General features: G+C 45.1%; 1 protein-coding gene and 1 non-coding gene across 2 annotated transcripts in view; both read right to left on the bottom strand.

Moving 5' to 3' along the window:
* Positions 1-9,798, bottom strand: part of KDM2B (lysine demethylase 2B) — a 153,173-nt gene that overhangs the window by 138,425 nt on the left and 4,950 nt on the right. The window lies entirely within an intron of this gene.
* LOC128777184 (U6 spliceosomal RNA) lies at positions 222-333 on the bottom strand. Its single transcript, XR_008422370.1, has one exon. It is a non-coding gene; the product is annotated as a U6 spliceosomal RNA (small nuclear RNA).

Raw genomic sequence — 9,798 nt, 5'->3', positions numbered from 1 at the left:
TTAATGTTTATTTATTTTTGAGAGAGAGAGAGAGAGAGAGGCAGAGCACGAGCCGGGGAGAGGCAGAGAGAGAGGGGGACACAGAATCTGAAGTGGGCTCCAGGCTCTGAGCTGTCAGCACAGAGCCCAACATGGGGGTTTGAACCCATGAACTGTGAGATCATCACCTGAGCCGAAGTCAGACATTTAACCGACTGAGCCACCTCTCTGTTGTTGTTATTTTCAATATGGAACACTTCACACGTTTACATGTGTCATCCTTATGCATGAACCATGCTAATCTTCTCTGAATTGTCCCAATTTTAGTATATACCCTGATGAAGTGAGGAGGGTTTTTTAATGGCAGCAAATACCACACAGGGTTTATCATTTAAATCTTTAATTAAAAAAAAATTTTTTTTTAAGTAGGCTTCACACCCAGGTTGGAGCTCAATGCAGGGCTTGAACTCAAGACCCTGAAATTAAGACTTGAGCTGAGATCAAGAGTCGGATGCTTAACCAACTGAGCCACCTCTACATCTCTAAGTCATTTTTTTAAAGATTATATTTTTATTTTTATTTATTTTTAATTTTTAAAATGTTTACAGCCCTCTTAGCACAACGGGCAGCATGTCAGTCTCATAATTTTTTTAAAACACTTATTTATTCTTGAGAGAGTGCGCGCGCATGTGCACATGAGCACGGGGGTGGCAGAGAGAGGGAGTCACAGAATCCGAAGCAGGCTCAACACTGTCAGTGCAAAGCCCCACACGGGGCTCGAACTCACAAACCATGAAATCATGACCTGAGCCTCAGTCGGCTGCTCAATCGACTGAGCCACCACGGCACCCAAAAGATTATATTTTTAAGTAATCTCTACACCCAACGTGGGGCTCAAACCCACAACCCCGAGATCAAGAGTCGCCTGCTCCACCCACCGAGCCAGCCAGGCACCCCTTCATTTAACTAATTTTTAAGGGTACAGTTCAGTGGCATTAAGTATATTCACATTCACGTTGTGCAACCATCACTACCATCCAACTCTAGAATCTTTCCTTCACCCCACTCTTGGATAGCTTGGGCTACTCTAACAAAATGCATCCACAGGTGGCTTAAACAACAGTCATTTCTTTATTACAGCTCTGGAGGCTGGGAAGTTCAAGGTCGTTGCTAGCAGATTTGGTGTCCAATGGGGGCCATCTTCCTCACAGATGGTCTCCTCACTGTAACCTCACATGACGGAAGGGGGCACTCTACGGTTTCTTTTATAAGGGCATTAATCCTAATCATAAGGGTGAAAGCCCACTTCTTGGTTTGTAGCCAGCCGCCTTTTCCCTGTGTGCTCACATGCCTTTCCTTGGAGGGTGTGTGGAGAGAGATTTCTCTCTCTTCCTCTTATAAGGGCACTAATCCCATCAAGAGGGCCCCTCTCTCCTGACCTCTAAAATGTAAACGTAATCATCTCCCAAAGGTTCCACCTCCAAACACCATTACGCTGGGGGTCAGGGTTTCAACATATGAGTTTTAGGAATTTCAGCCTATAACAATCCCAAACAGAAACTCTACACCTACTGAATAACTAACTCCCCAAAATTCCCTCTCCAGGCAGCGCCTGGCATCCACTATTCTATTTTCTGTCTCCATGAATTTGTCTACTCTAGGGACTTCCTATAAGAGGAATAATACCATATTTGTCCTTTAGTATCTGGTCTATTTCATTTCGCGTAATGTCTTCAGTGTTCATTCATATTGTAGCGTGTGTTAGAATTTCCTCCTTTTTGGGGGCACCTGGCTGGCTCAGTCATTAAGCATCCAACTCTTGACATCAGCTCAAGTCATGATCTCATGGTTCGTGGGATTGAGCCCCAAGTCAGACTCTGCGCTGACAGCATGGAGCCTGCTTGGGATTCTCTCTCTCTGCCCCTCCCCTGCTCGTTCTCTCTAAATAAATAAATAAACATTAAAAAAAAAAAAAAAGAATTTCCTTCCTTTTTAAGGCTACATAATAATCCATAGTATGTATATAGCACATTTTGTTTTCCCATTCATCTGCTGATTGACATTTGAGTTGTTTCTACTTTTTGGCTATTGTGAATAATGCTGCTATAAAAGTGGTGAATTTTTGTTTCTTAAGTTGATCATGATAATAATATATAATTATTTTTTAAAATGTTTTTATTTATTTTTGAGACAGAGAGAAACAGAGCATGAGCGGGGGAGGGGCAGAGAGAGAGGGAGACACAGAATCTGAAGCAGGCTCCAGGCTCTGAGCTGTCAGCACAGAGCCTGACGCGGGGCTCAAACAGACTGTGAGATCATGACCTGAGCTGAAGTCGGATGCCTAACCAACTGAGACACCCAGGCGCCCCAAATATATAATTATTTTTAAGCCACATGTATGTTTATTTCCTATTTTTAAAGTTTAGAACTGCATAATATGATTCTTTATTACTAAACTGGTCCACAGTGGCACTGTCTTCATTATTTTGCATGACAGTAAGTACCTCCAAAAAGTAATTTAATGACTCGGTTTTACTATGACAAACTCAGTATTTGCCATTTCTTATCAAAATAATTGGTATATCATTAAAGTCATCTTTGTAAATGTTCTAAACAACCTGATCATCAAATAGAAGACCCCAGTAAAAGATAACAAATAAGTAACCTAATTTTTTTATTAATTAAAAATAAAAGGGAGCACCTGGCTGGCTCAGTCAGTGGAGCACGCAACTCTTGATCTCGGGGTCATGAGATTGAGCCCCATGTTGGGGGTAGAGATAACTTAAAGGAAAGGGGGTGGTTCAGTCAGTTGAGCATCGGACTCCAGCTCAGGTCATGACCTCACGGTTCATGAGTTCAAGCCCCGTTTTGGGCTCACCGCTCTCAGCGTGGAGCCCACTTCAGATCCTCTGTCCCCCTCTCTCTCTGTCCCTCTCCCTGCGTGCACACACTCTCTCTTTCTCTCTCAAAATAAATAAATAAATAAACGTTTAAAAATAAATAAATAAAATGAAATAGTTAAAATGGTAATTTTATGTTGTATGTATTTTACCACAATTAAAAAAGAAGGGAAAGAAGGAAGGAAGGAAAGTGTCAGATCAGGCAAAACCTGATGACTGCAGTGAATATTTGAGTCTCAACAATTTCTTTTTATTTTTTTAATGTTTATTTATTTATTTTGAGAGACAGCACACACCCAGAGGGGAAGAGGGAGAGAGAGAGAGAGAGAGAGAGAGAGAGAGAGAGAGAGAATCAAGCAGGCTCCACGCTGTCAGCACAGATGCCTACTTGAGGCTTAAATTCCTGAACCATGAGATCATGACCCGAGCCAAAATCAAGAGTGGGAAGCTTCACCAACTGAGCCACCCAGGTGCCCCAAGTCTTTAACAATTTCTGTGCATTGCCTCAATTTTTACAAGAATAGATTACATAGAAGTCCAGTTAAGGGGTTGCACCAAAGGAGGAGGACTTAATCCCTCATTTATTGCTGGAAAAATCAAGCCAAACGGAGGTTGGGCAGCCTGTCAGAGGCTCCCGGCTCCTGGCCAGCAGCACCAGGGCGAGGACCCAGCTATTGCCCTCTTGCCTGGTGTATGAATGAACAACTGTCCACAGGGGAAGCAGCAGTAACCAGATAACAGGCACTGACTGAGCGTGTGCTACAGGCCAGGTCCTTCCTGGGTGCCCAGGGGATGGATATGCAAGTGAATGAGAGGAGAGTCTGTCTGACCTTCAAAGAGCTGGTTCCCAGGTAAGAAGATAAGACTCAGAAAGGTACCTGCCAGTACAAGTTGATAAGGGGCCCCTCTGCAGTCTGAACACACCCACATTACTGCCTTATCTTTGTATGTTAGAGTTATTTATTTACAGGCCATTTTAGCAGGAAGACTGGGGGCTCCTTGAGGACATTCATTGATTCAGGTATTTACCGAATAGTACTGTGTACCTAGGCACTGATTTGAGACAGCTGGTATACAATAAATGTTTGATAAATGTACATTGCCTAGCATTCAGTAGGCATTCAATAAATGCTCTTTGAATTGAATAAACAATGCATGAATAAATAATTTGCACAAGGTCCGGCATACAGCAGGTATTCAATAAATGTTGAATTGCACGAAGGAAGGAATAGCACACTGGAGGTACTCGTTAAATGTCGCACCCTCCTGCCTGTCTGACCTACCTCCATCCTGAGCCTGAATCCTGGACATGGAAGCCCAAAGACCAGATTGGATGTGCTGATCATCATCCATCCATTCATCCATTTAACAAGCATTTATCAAGGATCTACTGTTTGCCAGTCCCTGGGGATATAGCAGTGAACAAGCAAGTGTTTTTCTCTCATTTGCTCACATTCTGATGGAGGAGAAAGACAGTAAATAAGTTAATAATTAAAAAAAAAAAAAAGTAACAGTAAGTAAACCCCGGTGACATTAAGTAAACCCAAGTGATGTGAAGGACTGCAGGGAGGTGAGAGGAGTGGGTGAGAGAGATTAATCAGGGAAAGACCTCTGTGAGAAGTGGACGTTGGAGAAGTCTGAAAAGGAAGAAACAGCCAGCCAGCCATATGAAGATCTGGGGAAAGAGCGTTTAGGCAGACAGAACAGCATATGCAGAGGCTTTGAGGCAAGAACGGAGTCGGCCTGTGGAAAGAACGGTGAGAAGCAAGTAGGTTCCTATGCAACTGAGCCAAGGGGAGGGCGGGACAGATAGGAATGGGTTAGATCACAGAAGGCATTCCCATTAAAGGTAAGGAGCTTGGGTTTTATTCTAACTCAGATGCAAAGCCATTGGAGGGCTTTAAGCACTGTGGGGTAGCCTGAACAATGAACCTCCAAAGATGTCCACATTCTTATTCCTTGAACCTGTGAGTATATTACTGCATATGGCAGAAGAGGCTTTGCAGATCTGACCAAGTCCAGGGTCTGGAGATGGGGAGATTATCCCAGATTATCCAGATTGACTGAATGTAAACACAAGGGTCCTTATCAGAGATAGAAAGGAGGGTCAAAAAGAACAGTAGATGTGGCAACAGAAGAGATTGGATAAATGTGCTTTGAAGAAGGAGGAAGGAGCCACAAGCCAAGGAATATGGGCCTCCACTAGACGCTGGAAAAAGCAGAGAAATGCATTTCTCCTCAGAGCTTCCAGAAGGAACCAGACCTGCCAGCATCTTAATCTTAGCCTCTCGTAATTCATTTTGGACTTCTGGCCTCCAGAACTGTAAGAGAATAAATTGGTATGATTTTAAGCCACTAAATTTGTGGTAACTTATTGCAGCAGCAACAGGAAACTAATCAACCAAGGGCGCCTGGCTGGCTTCGAAGGTGGAGCATGCGACTCTTGACCCTGAGGTCGTGAATTTGAGTCCCACGTTGGGTGTAGAGATCACTCAAAATAAAAAATAATAAAAAAGAGGGCACCTGGGTGGCTCAGTCAGTTAAGAATCCAACTTTGGCTCAGGTCACGATCTCGTGTTTCATGGGTTCAAGCCCTGCATCAGCTCTGCGCTGACAGTGTGGAGCTTGCTTGGGATTCTCTCTCTCTCTTTCTCCTTCTCTCTCTGCCCTTCCCCCATTCATGCTTTCTATTGCTCTCAAAATAAGTAAATAATAATAATGAAGGGCACCTGGGTGGCTCAGTCGGTTGAGCACCCGACTCCTGGTTTCGGCTCAGGTCGTGATCTCACAGTTCGTGAGTTCCAGCCCCACATTGGGCTCTATGCTGACAGTGCAGAGCCTGCTTGGGATTCTATCTCCCCCCCCCCCCTCTCTCTCTCTCTGCCCCTCCCCTGCTCGGTTTCTATCCCTCTCTCTCAAAAAATAAATAAATAAACATTAAAATAATAATAATAAAGTTAATCAACTGGACAAGGAACAGAATCAGACTTGTTTTAGAAAGATTTTTCTGTTTGCTGTTACAGAATAGCTTTAGGAGGATTAAAAGTAGAAGCAGAGACACCAGGGAGGTTACTGCAAACTTCTGAGCGAGCAATGGTGGTGGTCTGGATAAAATGGGAGAGATGATGCTGGATGGGAGAGCTCAGATATAGTCAACTGGGTTTTCTGATGGATTGGATGTTGTAGGGGAAGGGCTCGGTGAAGGAAAGCAAGAACTCATCACCACCACCACCCCCAACGTCCCCACCCTCCCCGGGGCCTCACGGAACCACATCACACTTGACAGGCTATTCCTGGGATGCTGGGCATTTTTGCATGATTAGGCTGGAACACTTCTCTGGGAAATACATGCCTTCAGCCTGAAAGGTTTTTACAAGCCAGGGCAGAGGATTAAAGGCAGTCAGGCTGAGGAGAAATCCCAGGGTCAGAAGACAGCTGAGCATGGAGACTTTTACTCTAAACCTTAACATTTTCATTTTTCACTCCCTGAACCCAGGGTGTCACGTTAAATACATGTTTGGCAACATCGGCTGTTCTATTTTTCTTCTTAATTATACAAAGAGAGAGACTGGAGGTGGCTCAGCCCCAGGCTGGGGGAAGCCAGGAGGCTTTGGCACCAGTGGGAGGCAGAGACACCAGCTAAAAGTCAAGAGGATTTGAAATCCTTTTGAAGGAGCATGGAGACCAAACTCCCAATTCCCCTGAACTCAGTGCGGTCAGCCCTGACTCAGGGTTTCTAAAAGGAGACTGACAGAGTCACCAGCTTAGAATGGAGAGGGGACAGATGGGCACGTGTCTGAGATAAAAATATCACCAGCACCAAGACCGTTCCTGTGCCGTGAATTTATACCCAGGCCTCTGTCCTCCTCCCTCCTTCCATCCTCTGAGCAGAAAATGGCTAACTAGATCGTTCTTCACATTTATAGAGTACTTCCTACTGTGTGCCAGGAACTGGGTTAAACTGTTAACTCGTGTTATCTTACTGTACACACTCAACTATTCTATGCAGAGAGACTACCATACTACCGTTATCCCCATTTTCTAGAAAGGGAATCCGGCTCATGGAGTTGAAACGTGACCCCCGCTCCCTTATGCTGAGCCTGGGCCTATCTGCCTTCAACTCCATGCTTTGCCCTCACTCTGCTTTGCTCTGTAGCACAGGCAGGCCAACACCAGCAAGCTGCCAGATCGACTGGCTTCCGCCAGATTGGCCAGTGGGAGGCAGTGATAGGAACCAGGTGGGTGGGAGGAAGGGAGATGCCAGGATGGTTCTCCCTTTCTATCTGCCTCAGGCAGTATCTCCAGCAGCAGCCACATTTCCTGCGTCTCCACCTCCCACCAGGCAGGCCTTCTGTGGGTCCAGCTACTACCTGGTGACTCCAGTCCCTCCTGCATCCCAGAAACCCCAGCTCCTCCCCCAGTGGCTTCAACCCCAGAGGTGATCAAGGCCCTCCTACTGTTGCTAATCTGCGCTTGCTTCCCCCTCCCCTGTCTGTCTTCTTCCGTAGCTCTCCCACTGCCTACAAAGCCATTCCCCTCCTCTGGTGTCTGGTTTTTCCCATTGGATTCTCACTGATATTCTGCCTTTAGTAGATACTCACAGATTACCCAATTCATTAGATTTGGAATGAGACAATCCCCTTTCATCGAGAACAGCACATCCCACAAGAGGGAAAATAGTAACCACAGTTTACTGAGCATTGTGCTAATTGCCAGACAAATGTTCTTTCGTGGAACACTCACAACAAACCTTTCTGCCAAGACCCACTGCTATTCCCATTTGACAGATGGGACTCAGGGAGGTTGGGTTGCTTGCCCAAAGTGACACAGTTACAAACTGACAAAGCTGGGATTCAAATCTAGGTGTACCTAGCTCCGAAGTCTGTATCTTTTTCTAATCTCTGTTGACATCTTGAATACACTTGCAGCCCTCTGATGAGCTCAACTCCCCTGGCTGACTGGAAGACCCCACCTCAGCTCACTCTGGGGTACTTATATTTGGTTCCTAGACAGCTGCAGCAAAGTACCACAGCCAAGATGAGTGAGAACAACAGAAATGTATTGTCTCACAGCTCTGATGGCCAGAAATTGGAAATCGAGGTGTATTTCTGAAGCCTCTATAGAAAGATCTGGTCCAGGCCTCTCTGCTAGCTTCTGGTAGCATCAGGCATTCCTTGACTTGTGGATGGCCATCTTCTCCCTGAGTCTCTTCAAATCATCTTCCCTCTGGGTACGTCTCTGTGTGTTCTAATTTCCCCATTTTATAAGGACACTACTCATATCGGATTAGGACCTACCCTAATGACTTCATTTCACTTGATTACCTCTATAAAGATTCTATCTCCAAATAAGATCATGTTCTGTGGCACTAGGAGTTAGGATTACAAGGTATCCTTTTGCAAGGACACAATTCAGCCCATACAGCCCTCCCTGATCTCCGGTGCTGAGTCTCTAGAGTGTGGCCTAGTTGGTCCTGTTTTGCCAGTGAAGACGTTAGATCATCCAGGAAGATGTTTAATTCTCTGACACCCTGCCCCTTGAAGAGATGCATTGAGTCCCAAATCATGTATGCATTGACAACATTTATCCCATTTTACTCCAAAATATAGAGAGAGACGTAAAGCACCTTGTGTGGCCACACCAATTTTGAAAAAGGAGAACAAAGTTGGAAGACTTAATTTAGTTGACTTCAAGACTTATTTTTTTTAACATTTACTTATTTATTTAGAGAGGGGGAGAGACGGTGGGGGGGGGGGGGGAGGAGGGAGACAGAGAGAGGGAGACAGAGAATCCCAAGCAGGTTCCACACCATCAGCGCAGAGCCTGACATGGGGCTCAGACTCACAAACCGTGAGGTCATCACCTGAGCTGTAATCAATGGTCAGATGCTTAACCAGCTAAGCCACCCAGGTGCCCCGACTTCAAGACTTATTTTTTTTTAATGTTTATTTATTTATTGAAAGAGAGAGAGAACAAACTGGAGAGGGGCAGAGAGAGAATCCTAAGCAGGCTCCAGGCTGTCAGCACAGAGCCTGGCACAGGGCTCAATCCCACAAACTATGAGATCATGACCTGAGCTGAAATCAAGAGTCAGACACTTAACCGACTGAGCCACTCAGGTACCCCAAGACTTACTTTAAAGCTAGACTAGGGGCGCCTGGGTGGCGCAGTCGGTTAAGCGTCCGACTTCGGCCAGGTCACGATCTCGCGGCCCGTGAGTTCGAGCCCCGCGTCAGGCTCTGGCTGATGGCTCGGAGCCTGGAGCCTGTTTCCGATTCTGTGTCTCCCTCTCTCTCTGCCCCTCCCCCGTTCATGCTCTGTCTCTCTCTGTCCCAAAAATAAATAAAAAACGTTGAAAAAAAAAAAAATTTAAAAAAAAAAAAAAAAAAAAAAAAAGCTAGACTAATCGGGGCACCTGGGTGGCTCAGTCAGTTAAGCGTCCGACTTTGGTTCAGGTCATAATCTCGCAGTCCGTGACTTTGAGCCCCGCATCGGGCTCTGTGCTGACAACTCAGAGCCTGGAGCCTGTTTCAGATTCTGTGTCTCCCTCTCTCTCTGACCCTCCCCCGTTCATGCTCTGTCTCTCTCTGTCTCAAAAATAAATAAACGTTAAAAAAAAAAAAAACATTCATACCAACATTGCCTATAATTGCAAAAAAAAAAAACAAAACAAAAAACAAAACTGGAAACGACTCAAATGTCTTTAAAAAATAAATAAATAAAGCTAGACTAATCAAGACAGGATATACTGGCAAAAGGATAGACAAAGTGAGCAATGAAATAGAGGTGGGGGGGGGCCAGAAACAGACCCTCACATATGCAGGGACTTGGTTTTTGACAAAACTGTCCTCACATTTTAACAGAGAAACCTTACTTCACTCAAAAATCAGTTTGAAGGTGACCTGGCTGGCTCAGTCAG

This window comes from Panthera pardus, unplaced genomic scaffold (genome assembly GCF_024362965.1).
Source record: "Panthera pardus isolate Hobbes unplaced genomic scaffold, ASM2436296v1 HiC_scaffold_15, whole genome shotgun sequence".
NCBI classification, from domain to species: Eukaryota; Metazoa; Chordata; class Mammalia; order Carnivora; family Felidae; genus Panthera; species Panthera pardus.
The sequence above is the reverse complement of the archived record's forward strand: the minus strand, read 5'-3'. Positions and strand labels throughout refer to the sequence as shown.